At 47.3% G+C, this 17,101-nt stretch overlaps 1 protein-coding gene across 1 annotated transcript in view; it reads left to right on the plus strand.

Annotated features, from left to right (window-relative positions):
* FRAS1 (Fraser extracellular matrix complex subunit 1) overlaps window positions 1–17,101 on the plus strand; it is a 1,404,104-nt gene that overhangs the window by 369,399 nt on the left and 1,017,604 nt on the right. The window lies entirely within an intron of this gene.

Below are 17,101 nucleotides of genomic sequence, written 5' to 3' on the forward strand. Positions count from 1 at the left end.
GTTGGGCTTCCTTAATTATTTTTGTATAGTAATCCTTTTTGGCAGTTTTAATATTTGCAAATTATATATTCCTGTATTTTATAAAAAGGACTTTCGCAGACGGGTCATAATCTTTCCTCCATTTTCTTTTGCCTTTTTCACACTGGAGATGAGCTTCTGCTAGGGACTGCGTATACCAAGGGACACTTATCTTTTTAGTTTTGTTATTTTTTGCAGCACGTTTAAAAGGGGCAAGGTCATTAGTTACTAGCTGCATCCAAGTGTGAAAAATGTTGGAATCTTGTTCAACATCACCGGACCTGTGACTGGGCTGAGAGCTTGAGCTTTCTATTTTTTGCAATAAGTGCCCAGTTTTGACTGGAGGAGGATTGCAAAGTAGATTTTGCCATTTTGCGGGGGCAATGCATATTTACACTAAATGGGATGAAGCAGTTATCCTTCCATATTTGAGGGATCGGCAAATGGGTCACTAGGAGGGGAAAGTTGTAACAGATCCCATCAAGTGTATGTCCCGCTTGATGAGTTACATTTGTTACTTTTTGAGAGAGACCAAATATTTCAAGTGTCTGATAGAAATTAGAGACCTGTGGGTCTGTTTTTGATTCCAGCTGTCGATTGAAGTCTCCAAGGAGCTTAAAATGAGGATAACGAAGTAGCAGCTGACCTAGGGAATTGCCCAGAGATTCAAGAAACACGGTAGAGCTACCTGGGGGACGGTATATTAAGCCTCCTGTAAAAGACAGAGAAGCATTAAGCATGATGGAAAAGCCAATGCTTTCAGCACATTTAAGGTGGCTAAGACTAAACGTATGGCACTTCAGGGTGTTTCTTATATTTATAGCAACACCTCCTCCTCTGCCACTCAACCTGTCCACCCTGAATAGGATATAGTCAGGTGGGAGAGCGATCAACAGATCAGGGTTGCTCCAGTCATTTAGCCAAGTTCGGTTATAAAAAGGAAATCTAATTTGAATTCAAGGATTAGTTCCTTAATATCCTGGCTATGACTGCACATTGACCGCGCATTAATAAGCCCTCCTTTGAGGCTAGATTGAATGATAGGGGTGATGGATATCTGTGTCGGGGCGTCAGATGAAAGCATGGGCATAGTCCAAGAGCAGGTTCTACAATAAAATGGACCCCAAATATGCTCCATAGGGCTTTGACAGGTACACTTGTTTTGGAAGTCAAGCTTTCTAAGGTCATTCGTTTGGTAGACCATGTGAGGGAGATTTAGGCCAGCAAGGCCTGCGCCTGTCGCGGTCTTAGCGCGGACAGGCGCAGACAGGCTTGCCTTTGGCACGCGAAGCGCTCTTGCCACATTCTGGATTAAATAAGGGATAGGAAGTGGAGGGGGGGAGCCAGAAATCATCAACCACCCTAACCACTAGAGCGCTAATCTTTTTTTTTTTTTTTTTTTAAACAATTTTTATTGGCATTTTCAGACATAAACATACAATGGCAGAAAGTCCGGCCCCATGTCGTAAAGTAACAATGATACAACTTGACAGTCATATACAATTCGCAGTATCACGTAACAGTGTTCAAGAGGCATAAATCATAAGCAGCCATAGGCACAAATCACACAAGAAAGTGATCTCGTACATAAATAGTGTGTCCCCCTCCTCCGCCCTCTTCCCCCTCCCAACCCAGCACTCTTTGTCTCTACAACAATGGTCTATCATCAGCAATGATTCACTATTCGTGTTTGTCGCCCACTTTCGGTCATGGCATCATATCATTCCATCTCATGTTCATCCTGCCTTTCCATGTGTTCTTGTCTATCATCCTGCCCCTGATCAGAGCACTTGTCCCCGGTGTCGCTGTCGCTGGTCATAGATAACTTTTCAAAGTACAATGCCCAGTAGTTTTTGGGGCTGTTGCGAGGGGGGAGTAATTCACGATAGAGTCCCGTCTGGGTGCAGCAATATAGCATATCCCTGGTCCATCTGATCAGTATCAGCGTAGGCCCACGCAACCAGGTGATCGCCACACAGCGTCTAGCTACCAGTAAAGCCATGTCCACCAGCCTACGAAACTCTGGGACAACATCTTTGCAGTAACCTAGTAAAGCAAGCATTGGGGAGGGAGTGAGGGACAATTCCGTGACCCTATTCACCTCCGCATATACTGCGTGCCAGAAGTCTGCGATCTCCGGGCACAGTCAAGCCAGATGCAAAAAATTAGCCGTTTGTTCCGTGGACCTCTCGCCGTTTGGGGCGTCACGAAGCCCATATCGGAGCAATCGCTCAGGTGTATAATACACCCGGTTTAGGAATTTAAAATGTAGGAGATGGTGACGACCGTTAAGAGAGGCTCTCCTAACGTTAGCGCAACAGTATTTCCAATGATCCTCGGTCAGCTCTGTCCCAATGTCCGTTTGCCATTCCAATCTAGGTTTAGCGTAATGTGTTGTTTTTTCACCTAGGGTGATATGATATAATCGCGATATTAAGTGAGCAGGAGTCTTACCCGTGACCACGTATTGGTATGCTAGTACCATAGGTGGTTCTGCCATGTCTTCACCCAGTAATGCTCTGAGGTCCAATCCAACCCGGTGGAATTGATATCTAGCTAGTGGGGGTAAGTTTTGGCTGTCTGCAGTGACCACGTCGTCCCATGTGCGGGCTGTGCCGGCAAGAAATAGATCACCCATAGTTTTGACACTGATTTTCGCAACCGATGAGAGGACGCCTTTGTCCGTGCAGGGTCCCAGCCACATACACCAGTCCAGTCTGGCCTCCGCCGTATACAGCAGCGGGCAAGCTTGTGCATCTTTCAGAGGGTGCCAGGCGTGCGTTACCGTGCGTTACCGTGGTCAGTGAGTCTATCTCGGGGTCTGGCCATGAGTGCCGGTAATGGGGCAGGATCCGCAACTATACCCTCTATTAGTATATGTGGGGTGTTAGGAGGGCCATGTATCCATCCGTACGCATGTGCTCCCTGAGCGGCGCAGTAGTATATCTCAAGATCTGGAGCTTGAAGGCCCCCATCTTCGTAGGCTCTTTTAAGAATATTCCATGCCACTCTTGGCTGCTTTCCAGCCCATACCAATTTCAACATCAGCGTGTGTAATTGTTTGAAGAACGCGCTGGACAGTACCATAGGGATATTACTGACCAGGAACAGAAAACGGGGAAGCATAATCATTTTCAGGAGCGATATGCGCCCCATTATTGAGAGGGGGAGGGTGATCCATTTTTCTATATTTTCCTCGAGTTTGGTGATGGCTACTCCAAAATTTTCGCGCAGCCCCACCTCCGCGTCTGTGTGGAGCCGTATGCCGAGGTATCTGACCGAGTCTGTGGTCCATTGAAAAGGGTATTCTGAGTCAATCCTTTTCGTGGCCGGAGTGAGAGGAAACATTACCGTTTTGTTCCAGTTCACTCTAATGCCAGAGAGCGAGCCAAAGAGTACGACTTCTCTCAGTACTCGCGCAAGGTTGGCCTCAGGGTCACGTACATGGAGGAGGATGTCATCCGCGTACGTAGACACTATCAGATTGTAACCTGGGAAGCGAACGCCGCGATGTCCGTGATATTCCCTCAAAGCTCACGCAAGGGGTTCTGCAACTAAGGCGTATAGTAGGGGGGAGAGGGGACACCCTTGTCTCATCCCACGCCCGATATTGAAGGGCTCCGTTGTAAACGCACCTACATGGACACGGGCTGTTGGTTTTCCTACGCCCATACGAGATAATACCGACCGCAGAATAGGCCATTCGACCGAGTCAAACGCCTTTTCCATGTCGAGAAAAACCGCAACTGCAGGGACGTCCTGGTCGTGTGTTGGAATGCGACAAAGACCGTGCGCAAGTTATAGGTCAAGGTGCGAACTGGGACAAAACCCGCCTGCTCAGGGGCCACCAGCGTGGGTATTAAAGGACTAATACGGTTGGCTATGATGTTCGCAAAAATGTTTGCATCTACGTTGATGAGCGATAACGGACGGTAGGAGGCACAGTCCTCAGGAGGCTTGCCTGGTTTGAGAAGTGCTATTATGACAGCTTCTCGCGTTGTAGGAGGCATCTGTCCATCCTCCGCAATTTCCTCTACCAGCCGCAAGAGCTTGGGAATGAGCAGATCCGGAAAAGACTTGTGAAAGGAGGCCGGGAAGCCATCGCTACCCGGTGCACTGCCTGCTCTTATTGATGACAGTGCCCAAACTATTTCCTCACGTTCGAACGGACGTGCTAGGAACTCACGGTGAGTATTTGTGAGCCAGGAGAGTTGTATATGGGCTAATTAATCCACGATGCGATCCTCCGACATCTGCCCCCTTGAGGCATAAAGAGCAGCGTAGTGGTCACGGATTACTACCTCATATATTTTAGTCCCTCACTAGTGCCACTTCTACCTGTATTTTGAACGTTTGTAAATGCACAGATTGCTACCTCATATTTTTTGGTTTGACAACTAATGTCATTTTTGATTCTTGAGTTTTGACTCACGTAAGTTGTTGTATCTGTATCCTGTCTCTATATTCTATCAGTATTATACTTGCACTTGTATTCTGCACTACTCTGCACATTTCCGTAACCTACTCCCATTCCTACCTTCTCTATCCTGTTATGCACAGACTGCTACCTCTTACTTAATATACTCCTAATGTAACCTACTCCCATTCCTACTTTATCTGTATCCTGTCTCGATATTCTATCAGTATTATACTTGCACTTTATTCTGCACTACTCTGCACATTTCCGTAACCTACTCCCATTCCTACCTTCTCTATCCTGTTATGCACAGACTGCTACCTCTTACTTAATATACTCCTAATGTAACCTACTCCCATTCCTACTTTATCTGTATCCTGTCTCTATATTCTATCAGTATTATACTTGCACTTGTATTCCTACTTTCTCTCTCCTGTCATGCACAGACTGCTACCTCATACTTAATATACTTCTAATGTATTCTGCACTATGATGCACAGTTATACAACCTGCATCCATTTTCACTCTTCTTTCTAAGGCACCGACTACTACCCCATATATCTCTGGTTGCACACGAGTGTAGGGCCACTCTTGATCCATATATCTCTGGTTGATCACTAGTGTCACTTCAGCCCCTTGGGTTAACTTTTGATCCATGTAACTTGATATTTGCATCTGTTTCCTTTCCCACTATTATACTTCACTTTTGTAGTTTGCAATGCCGTATATATTTGCTCTACTTTGTAATACCGTCCGTATATATTTGCTCTACCTTGTAATACCGTATGTATTTGCTATACTACACACTCGCATATCCTGGTTATGCTGATTGAACACTAGTACCACTTTTGTACTCTATAACTTACTGTATGTATATGTTTCCCTGCACACTCTTACATTTGGGCTATGCTGTTTGATCACTAGCACTACTCTTGCACCGTGTAACCTACTGTATGTATTTGTTTTTCCTGCACATGTGTACCACTATACTACTTTCCCCCATTCCCTCCTAAACCATCATCGCAACATGGATCCTATCGGCAATCACACATATAAAATCAACTTCCCACCGTCACTCACCAAAAAAGCCGCTAAACGCTTTAAACACAACTTCCTTAGGTCACACCCTGAAACCCCCTTTGCTGACACCTACTTCTCACTGGTCAATGGATCCCTGAACACTGATATCATATTCCACACCACTCCCAGAGCTCAATGGAGAAAAGCGTTCCTCACCCTACTCACCGTCTCCTCCACCATGAAATCCGCTCACAGCCTAACTCTCTCCATCACACCATTCCAATTCTTTCCACTCAGAGCCACCATCACCATTTACAATAACGGGATCGTCCTAGCTCAATCCACAGACAGGAACCTGGAACTGCTAGACAACCTGTTCCCCACCTTCAAAGAGCACCTCTCCCATTCGCGGTCCAACACTCATATCCCCTCCAGTCCCACCAACCATGACCTCACAGCTACATACTCCTCAATCAGGGACACACCTACCACCCCTGATCGCCCATCTCCCACCCACAACCCCTCTATCCCAGTCCAGCACCATGCAATTGTAACACACGCCTCAAACACAGACACAGATCGCTCCCCCTCATACACCACTCACACCCCCACCCCCTCTACCAACCCCCAGACCTCCACACATACCATCAACACTCCTCTCACACCTACAGCGGGCATCAACACTCCGCTCACCCCTGACAGCACAGCTCTCACCCACAACACACCTAACCTAGTCCAGCACCAGAACAACACGCACTTCGACAAATCCCCCCCTTCATCCCCCCCCATTCTCAGTCCCCATTACCCTCTAACCAACCACGCAGAAAACACCTCCTCTCTTAATTTAACTCCCCCTCCCCACAACAGGACCATCCCCTATCCCAGTTCCCCTCCGACTCTCAGCCCCCATTACCCTTCCTGCTCCCCCACCACGACTATCAGTCTCCCAGCCTACACACTGACCCCCCCGCCTACCACCAATGCCCTCACTCATACCACCAACACCCTTCCTTCCTCATCCACACCCCTCCCGCCCAAAACCTCTCTCCTCCCTAACACCTTCCCGTACACCAACACAACGCATACCTCCTCGAACTCCAGTCCACGCTCCCACCTGCACACGAATTCCCTGGTCAGCCATTCACCTCTGACTGCCGCCCCCACCTCCACCACCTACCCCACGATGGACATCATCATGGCCACCCTCAATCAGATCAAAGAAGACATACACAACATCAAGGAACTACTCGCCACCCACCCTATACACCCCTCACCCACCTCCCCTCCCAACTTGTCCCCTACCCCTCCAGCGGACTCCCTCACTCAACACGCCACAAACCGGGCGTCAATCCCTGCTCATAGGCGCAGCAGCAACTGCCCTCGCCCCCCTCGTCGTCCCAACAACCCATCACACAACTACACCTCCCCGCCCAATGGGTCCCCCACCCTTCCGACTAACCCTCTCACTCAACTCTCCCCCAACCTGACCTCACTCCCAGCTAGCAATCGCAACAACCGCCCTCGTCGCACCCACAACTCTACCTCTGACCACGACACACTCACCCTTCTCCACTCCTACGACCCAGCCCCCCAAAATCACACAACCACCCCACACCTCAACATTCCCACGATACACTAAAATCCCCTTAGACCCCCCACACTAAACAGTAGATTCTCCATCCCCAATAACCTTAAAAAAGTCCCTCTCTCTCTAGAACCTTCTACCACCCTCATCACACCCTGTCTCAAATGCACTCTCCTCAACTGCAGATCGGCCTCGAAACATTCTGCCGCTATTGCTGATCTCCTCTTATCAATGGACCTTGACCTAATCATCCTGACCGAAACCTGGCTAACTGAATCTTCGACACCTATAATGGACATTCTGGTTCCTCCCAACTACCACATTATCAGGCTAGACAGAGCAGGCAAATTAGGTGGTGGAATCGCATGCATCTACAGGAATAACCTCTCTGTTCAGAAAGTCAATTCTACCTCCCTACCATCCCCAACATCCTGGGAATACATCTGCCTTGACATCTTCAGTGAGGGCAAACCGATATGCTCTCTTCACAGCATCTACCACCCACCCAGGGACAACTTCACCTTTTCCCAACAAATCATGGATATGATCTCAACCAATTCCGGTCGGCAGCTCACCCAAATATATCTTGGTGACTTCAACCTCCACTGGAACGATTGCAAGGACGCAGTGGTAAATAGTCTTAAAAACTTCCTCGATGCCCTCAACCTCACCCAAATATGCAACAGCCCGACCCACGAGAAAGGTTCTATCCTCGACCTGATCATCTCCAAAGAGGAGTCTATCCAACTCGAGTCCATCCAACCCTGCGACTAGTCAGATCATCATACTGTCACATTCTTTATCAATGAAAAAGTTAAAGTTAACCCGGCTCAATTATCCAAGCCCAAAGTCTGGAAAAGAGACATGAAAAAACTCAACGCAGGCTCTTTGCCCCCTAACAGGTGCAATCTCCTACTGCCACCGATAGGCGATACGGACGTTCAAACACTGACTGACCACTATCTCAACGCTATGACCTCCATAATTAATGAGACTGCTCCTATGCAGCTAAAAAGAGCCTCTACTAAAGTCTCCAATCCATGGTACGACGGGAGACTCAATGAAGATAGACGAGACATGCGATTGGCAGAGCGTACCTGGAGATCAGCTCCCTCGGCAATGCACCTAAAAGATCTGAAGAGAAATGCCTACTTCAGGAATATAAAACGCTCAAAATCAGACTTCTTCAGCCTCCAGCTCGACCAAGCAAAAAACCGCCCGAGAAAATTGTTTGAGCTAATCAGATCACAATCCAAGGATCAACCCCAACCACTCAACACTGCGCGTGAGGCACCCTCCTGTGAAGACTTCGCTGTTTTCTTTACCCAAAAAACTGACAACATAAAGAGCGATCTCCTCATTGACGCAAGCCTCAACTCCAAACCCATGTGCCTAGCAGTCACTGAACCAAAAAACAATGCCACATGGTCAACCTTTGGCACATACTCAGAAGAGGAAATTGGCAAACTGCTCAGCACCCTGAAACCATCCAATCACCTCTCGGACCCCCTTCCTGCTGCAGCAGTAAAAGACTTTACCCCCTTGCTTATCCCTCTCTGGACTAAAATTATCAACAGCTCCCTCCAACAAGGAAGCATACCTGACTCCCTCAAAGTTGGTCAGGTCACACCTCTTCTAAAGAAACCTACCGCCGACCCCTCTGATCTCAACAATTACCGTCCCATTACCAATATTCCCACTCTCGCCAAACTGCTGGAAAAATGAGCACAACTACAATTGACTAAACACATAGAACAATTTGTCTCCTCAACCCTCACCAGTCAGGCTTCCGAGCAGGGCACAGTACAGAAACTGCTATGACTCACATAATTGACGACGCACTTCAAATGCTAGACCAAAATGACACCTGTCTCCTCATCCTCCTTGATCTCTCTTCAGCATTCAATACCGTTAAACATGAGAATTTACTAGAGCTTCTAAACACAAGAATGGGTTTATCTGGAACTGTTCTCAAGTGGTTCACCTCCTTTCTTCACAAAAGGTCGCAAAAATTCAAGAGCAACAACCTGATGCCCACGCCAATACCCGTAACGCTAGGTGTCCCCCAAGGATCCTCTCTATCCCCAACTCTGTTCAACCTAGTCATGGAACCTCTCACCACCTTGCTACAAGCATCCAATGTACACTTTCACATGTACGCAGATGATACCCAACTTTATCTCAAATTACAGTCCCCCAAGGACATCTTGCTCCTTAACTCAACGATCAGATGCACCCAATCCTGGCTTGCCGATAATCATCTCAAACTCAATGCCCTGAAAACAGAGTTCCTTCTGATCTCACCTCCAGAGAAGTTCTCCACCACTCAAATTTGGCTTAAAGACCTAACCGCACTCAATGTCCAACCCACCATCGTGGACTCAGCAAAATCCCTAGGCATAACACTAGACACCAATCTGAACATGCAGCAACATATCAGCAAGGCAACAAAGGGAGGAAACTTCCAGATCAACACTCTGAGGAAACTTAAACACTACCTCCCAGCCAAAGACTTCCAAACCGCAGTACAAGCACTAGTCATCCCACGAATTGAATACGGCAGCATCGCCCTCTGCGGACTCCCCCTAACTACAACCGCACCCCTAAGAGCTACTCTAAACGCGGCAGCGAGACTCATCACTGGGTCAAAAAAACACTCCCATATTACCCCTGACTTGAAATCCCTGAACTGGCTGCCTTTTGAAGCTAGAATACATCTGAAAATCGCCTGCATGACACACAAGGCGGTACATCTAAACTCACCCGGATACCTCGCTCAGAAACTGACAATCTCCGGAGGAGCTAGAAACACCAGAGGCACAAACAATCTTCTGTTGAAACCTCGAAGATTCCGGAAGGAAAAAACATATGGCGCCTAGGATCTGGAACTCTCTCCCGCCGGAAACCAGGCTTATCTCTTCCACCACACTCTTTAAAAATGAACTAAAAGCTATCCTCATGGCTAAATACACCTGAACTACTATCTCGAACACTGTTAGTACTCTGCACTGATCTATACTACATGTTTGACCCTTTTGATTATTTGTATTAACTGTCTTATTACTCACATGTTTGGCTTTGTAGCCACCTATTTGTACTTTTTTGTACTCATGTATGGCTTTGTTGCCACCTATTTGTACTATTTGACCTATTGATTTATCTGTCTAACCATGCTCCCTCATGTACTTCTCTTTGTAAAGCGCTCTGATATCTGCAAGGATCTTGTCCGCGCTATATAAAACTTTCAAAATAAATAAAATAAAAAAAATAAACCGTGCCACTATCTGGAACTCGTCCAGCTCTCCGTCCGAGTCAGGTGACCGAATGGCAGGGAGAGTTGTTGCCTGCCTGCGCTGTTTGGCCATCCTGGCTAGTATCGTACCTGGTCGTTCGCCATCGCCATATGATCTGGCAACGGCATATTTTCCAAGATGCTTCACCTCTGCATCTGCCTCCTCATGATATTCTCTGAGCATTCTAGCTAGCTCCTGCGCCACGTCAGCGTTGGGCGCACTCAAGCGTCGCGCCTCGAGTTCTCTCAGCTTGGTCCCCAAGAGCGCCAGACGCCCCGTATAGATTTGAGGACACCAGCATGTTTGGGGATGATTACCCCGCGGAAGTACGCCTTGAAGGACTCCCATACCGTGAGAAAGGAGTCCACCGTGCCCTCGTTCCTTCTAAAGAAGTCCTCGATAGCAACGGCAAGTTCTTCCCGAAAGGAATCGTCCAGCAATGAGTAAGGAGGGAGCCTCCACATAAAAGGGGGAGGACGTCGCGCCGGGGCACTGAGAGTGATCAGCACCGGGGAATGATCAGAATATGTGCGTGGCAGTATCTCGCAAGCCTGTATGCTGGAAAGGAGACGCTCAGAGAGCAGCCAATAATCGATACGAGTGTGAATGTCGTATTGTGATGAATAATGAGTGTATCCCCCGGCCTCTGGGTGTTTAGTACGCCACACGTCATGTATGCCCATCCGAGTCATCTCGGTATCCAGAGCACGTGAGGAGGCAGAGCGTCGCCTGCTGGGCCCATCCGACCTATCAAGAGCCAGGTGCCTTACCAGATTGAGGTCGCCAACCCACATGACCTGGACGTCACCCAAAGTTCTGATTTTGCAGGCAAGCTGCACATAGAATGAGGGACAATCGAAGTTGGGACCATAAGTGTTAACGATGTATAAGGTCATACCTCTACCAGTACATTTCGTAATATCGTATCGTCCGTCTGAATCTGCATCAATGGGGGTAAAGGTCAGCGCGGACCTCAGGTTGAACCATGTAAGTACCCCCCTCGCACTTGACGTAAAACCTGCTGCATGGACGTGGTTGTGTAACCCCCTATATCGTAGTGTCGGGCTGTCAGGGCGAAGGTGAGTCTCTTCCAATAATGCAATATCTACGTTGTGTCTCATGAGATGTTGTATCACCCGCCTAATCTTCCTGTGGTCGTTAGGCCCACGGACGTTCCAAGTCAGCGAAGTGAGGGAGAGTGTGTCGTGTGTTTGTGGAGTCCTGGTGAGGGGTGGGGGACTGGGAGGGTTAACCTCAGCTGTGTTTGCGCGCTGTGCCATGAGTAAAGAAGGGTGGTAGAATATGCAAAAGTGCCCTAACCACTGCGTAAAAACATAATGTGTGGATGCCAGTGCCTCCGCCAATAAAACTGTCAGTCCTATCAAACATGAAACAAATTACAATAAATTGCATGTATAACTTAAAAGAAACAACTCGTGCCCGTACCCAGCCCCCCCATCCACGCATGCCTACCCTCAACCTGGCCGCGACCCGCACTCCCACCCTTACTGTCCCTCCCTCTCCCTGTTCCATCTCCCCCTCTGTCCTCACCAATTCGGAATACAGTGAACAATGCAATATCACTACATCCCTTCCCTCGTTAGCATCTGACCAGTCCCACTCCCTACCCCCCAAACTAACCAGTCCCTGAGAGCCATTCACCCACACCTCCCTCCCACCCCCTACAATTAGCACCCCAAGCAACAAAATCAAAAACATCTTTACCAAAAACCAAACTACACTCTTACTAAAGGCAAAGTGGTAAACACACAGGCGCGCAGGTAGCTCGCTCATAGTGAGTCTATCGTAATGTCAGTTCAGTACTTTGGCCATCCTGCTCTACCCCTCCGCCTCCACAAAGAAAAATAAAATTATGCCCTTGCAAGTGCCCACAGCCAAACATGCTAATAAAAGGGAATCAAACATAACAGTACCAGTGGTCATTAACTGTGTATGTCATCAGGACCTGCATTCAGTCATCCTCTAATCGGCAACTGCCCTTCCGTTGCACTTCCTAGGTTGGGTGCATCCCACTGCCTATCCTTACGAAGTTAATGTGACAGGAAACTGGGTTTTCTCCCACTGCATTTACATCAGATCTGTAATCCCTGATATTAATGCAATCCTAGAGTACACAATACAGTTAAGAAGAAAGCCAGAGCATCATGCCTCCAAGAGCGTCTGTCTGTGCAGGAGTGCCATCCACCTCAGTCCTTATACCCAACTAAGGGCTCTGCATGTGTCCCAATCCTTGTGACAGTTCCGTCTTGAGCTAAGCTAACAGCAGCAACAGTACTGCGTCGCCCAAAGCATGTGTATCTGTTACATCATACAAATACCTTACACTTTCGCTGTGATCTGCATTAGTCTTGATCATCCATGTGTGGTTCTGAAATTCTGGACCCTGCTATAATATGGTACCGAGGCCCAACACTCGTGTCACAAAATATCATCGTACCATGACGAATTTGGTGTCGGCAGACCGGTAATGATGAGGACATTATCCCTATGCATTTGCGTCCTGATTGAGTGATGCTATCACCCTTAAACCATGGTTTCCGTCTCGAACCCTCGGACTCCAGCTTGTGAACGGCATCCATCTTGTGGCTTGCCCTCATATAGTCAATTGATTAAGGTCGAATTCAACCTGAAAGGACATGTCCACCTTAGCTGACTTCCCCATGACCTGGCTGAGCCGACTCCACTGCCTCCAGCCAAACCTGTTCGGGCAGTTCCTCGCCCAGTGGCCGAGTAAGATAGCATCAAGGCACAACATGCCATAAACCATTCACTACATACAAACCATGTTATCCACACACATACACCTGTCCATGTTTCTTGTTTATGGCCGGTTTTACGATGAGGAGGTGCCCGATTTTATTGGGGTTTCATCGATATCTGATGGTAGTTCTGGGCCGGGCTGGGTCATCTATCACAAACTGGACATCTAAAATGTGGGTTTGCCATCATGACTTTGCTTTTTCAGTGTTTTGGAAATATGTGTATGACCGTATTGTAAACCAAAGAATTCTTGCCTAGAGCATATATTTTAGTACAAAGGGAGAAGGCTGGTTCTGTAAAAACGAACAGTCTCCTGAGAATCTACATCCCGTGCTGTTGTACTTCTAGGACGCTTGTTACTTGGTTGCAGCCAATAAAACTCGATCTTTGACTTCACCTAGAAGACTCTGTGTTTCTGTGGTCCGGAACAGGGAGAACTCAGAGGTCTTTGGGTGTTTTCCCCTGGCACCACCCGGTTCCCTAAAAACCCGGCACCTCAGTTGGCGCCCAACTCTGGGCGGTATCAAGCGGTGAGGGTCCAAGCCAGATGTTCGTGAGGAGCTTCGTGTGAAAATTCCAGAGGGCGGCCAGCCACTTCAGCGACCCCTGTATGTCGACGTGGTTCCGAAGGTCTTTGCTGCGAGGTTCCCCGCGTCCTGACGGCTACGAAGGACTGCTGCCCTGACTATCGCCCTGTTTTGGACCCAGTGATCCTTGGTAGAGCGAAACGATAGACGAGTCTTCTAGTGACGTCATCGATCATCAATACTTCAGTTAAGTATAAGTGGAGCGTCTCCCAGTCCTTAGTTTGATTCTTAGTTTTGGTATCCTTGAGATACACCTTGTTTGGAACTTGCAAGCGCCAAAACCAAGGGATTCGTGTATTCACGAAAATATCGTATTCGATAATCCTTTGAAGTTTGAAGCTAGACTAGTGAGCGGAGATGCCTGGTCTTAGCAGACTTGGAAACTTGTTTTGTCTTGGTTGTAGTAAGGACTCCCGATTAGAGGATTCGTGTCCGGTTCCTCCGATCGGAACTCCAACATATGAACTATATGTGAAGCACGGAGTAGGCCCTATCACATATAATGAAGTGTGGATAAAGTACACCAAAAAAGATGGTGTTTTAAAATGGCCCCAATATGGTAGCTTTGACGCAGAAATTTTAGATAATCTCGAGGTCAAACTCTTTAAGAAGAAAGCCCGGCCGGCGATATTTGACTCTTTTCGCTTATGGCGCAAAGAAGCCAAACAGAAAGAAATGAAATTAGCATAGAAAAATAAAAGAGGTATGTCAATGGTACAAGCTGCCGTTGCATACAGGGATAATGAGGAAGAGCAAGAGAGTGAACAAATGCTCAGAAGCAAGACGTTAGCAGTAGATAAATGCTACCCAATGTTGCCGCATGAAGGACAAGGTTCAAAAGAGACATCAGAGAAGGATCCATTAATGTCCCATTTACTGAGTTCACCACCCCCATATGCACCAAGTGCTACTGCACCCCCGAAGCGCTTCGTTATACCGCGCCCTGGTGCACGAACTCCAGTTCTTACACAAGCACCAGCTCCTCTTCAGCTGGTTCCTACTTCTCCGGCGCAGCTCTCTCAAGGGCCGCCGCCTTTGCTACATACTCCGTCTGCTGTCTCTCCGACTTTGCCTACTGCTCCAACTGTTTATCATGATACTACTTCTGCCACTGCCTCGACTTCCTCTTTACATCAGCCTGTCTTTTCTGGCACATCTGCCTCCCCGCAAGCTTCTCCTTTTGTTCGACAGAGAGTGGTAAGTACTGTCACTGGTCTGTTCCCACCTTTGTTTGGGTCACCTAAGACGACCCCTAAAACAGGACGTAGACAGTTGCGTAGTCAACTGCCTGATTATCAGGAAAGAGAAGTGCTGAATGAGTTAGCACGCAAATGGGTTACTGATACTGTAAAGTATGATGTTCAGTCTGTTATGGAAGTCTTCCGTCAGTGGGAAGCACCCACTCAGAGATATGTATTTGAAGAGATGTGTGTATATCTCTGTGAAGATTTGCAAGACAATGATCCAAAACGCAAAATGCAGGAATTATTCCGTATGCGTTTCAAGTTCTATGAAGGGATGATTGTAGGTGCCGATGTTGAACGAGCAATAGATTTATTGTTATCATATAGGAGTAAGGGAAACGTCTCTAGATCACTGTATGAGGATGACATGTCAAGTAGGAAAAAGGCGCGACAATACCCCATGAGAGAAGTTCCTCCAGTTTGGAGGGAAGGTGATGCAAATGCGAATCCAGCAATTCTGCCACATTTCCAACGTGTATGGGTACATGTCCCCTGGAAAAGGTCTGAAGTTTTAGCTCTAAAGCAGACATTGCCTGATCCCCGTAAGAACCCTGCAGGCTAATATAAGGAGCCATCACAGACTGCCAGCTCATGTATATTGAATTTAGCAGATGTAGACATGTTGTTTGGGAATGTTGTTCCACAGCCTTTATGGAGTAAGATTCGTCATGCAGATCATGACCAAGAATTAGGTGACACATGGGCTAATATTGCTGCTGCTGATGCTAGACAAGTTGGAGGCTCTAAGCCCGAGCCTTTGGAAGCAGAACTCCCTGGTAGGATTATTACATATATGAAGACTTTAATGCCCGAATTGCGTGTGAATTGGGACAAGTTGTCTGCGTGCAAGCAGAAGAAAGATGAGAATGTGTCTGACTTTTTCACGAGGTTTTTAGACACGTTCGTCGACCATAGTGGTCAGGATATGGCTACCGAGGGTGGCCAAAGATTGTTTGTAGACAAATTTGTGCATAATCTGCTTCCTGAACTGTGTAATAAATTGAAAGATTCAGAGAGTGCTTGGGCTGTTTCCACGTCAGCGCAGATTTTGGCCACAGCCCAGTACTACGAGAATAGGCGCAAAGACGAGCTAGATAAAGCAGACAAAAAGACAAAAGATTTGAAAACTAAAGTCCTTCTCCAGCAAGCCTATCCGCCTCGTAATAATAGTTAGCCCGATTATCTGCAACCTCAGCAGTATTCGAGAAACTCGCAAAGAAATGAGTCTTCTCAACAGCAATTACCGTATGGTCCGAATCAATGTGCGTATTGCAAAGAAGAGGGTCATTTCAAGAGTAGTTGTCCAGCTTTATCGCGACGTTTGAATGGAGTTTCTGGTGCAAGAGGTAGAGGTGTTCAACAGGCTCCTAGGGGTAGGGGCCGTGGAAATTTCCCCCAGAATGCTCGTCCTTTTCCGCCTCAGAATTCTATGAATAGCTTTGATCGCCAGAATAATGCGTCTTCTAGGTCAGCTCAGTACTATGCTGATGACTACTATGCAGAAAACGAGATTCAGGGTAATGATTGCTAGGACAGCCATGGACAAAGAGAGGGAGTTGTTTCAGTTCCAGTAGATCAGAATGGACCTTATGTTGAGGTGATTACATCAGGAGTGTCAGAACCTTTTCTGCTGGATACTGGTGCTACAAAAAGTTCTATTATGCACTCAAAACTTCCTGGCGCACCTTTGTCTGGCGAAATGAATGTTTCAGTAGGTTTTTCTGGCGCCCCGGTTAGAAACCCGATTTCTAGTCCTATGCCCCTTTCTGTTGGGCCATTTGAATTGGAAGCACCCCTCATTCTTACAACAGGTTGTGGCGAAAACTTGTTAGGTCTGGATTTGTTAAAGAGATTATATGCAACTTTGTACTGTTCTCCTTCGGGAGTACAACTTACCCTAGGTAAGAAAGTGATCTCCCCAATGTATTTGTCAAGGGAAAATATTCCAACAGAATTGTCATCTCTTCCGGACATACTTTGGGCTACTGGCTCTAATGATGTGGGTCTTTTGGCGATAGCGCCATATGTCATAACATTGCGAGTCAATGTTAGGTTGCCACGTATTCCCCAATACAAGATCTCTAGCGAATGTGAAAAGGCGTTGTTAGCGATCATTTACGATCTGATTGAGAAAGATGTCATTGAAGAGACAACGG

This window comes from Lissotriton vulgaris, chromosome 3_1 (genome assembly GCF_964263255.1).
Source record: "Lissotriton vulgaris chromosome 3_1, aLisVul1.2, whole genome shotgun sequence".
NCBI lineage: Eukaryota > Metazoa > Chordata > Amphibia > Caudata > Salamandridae > Lissotriton > Lissotriton vulgaris.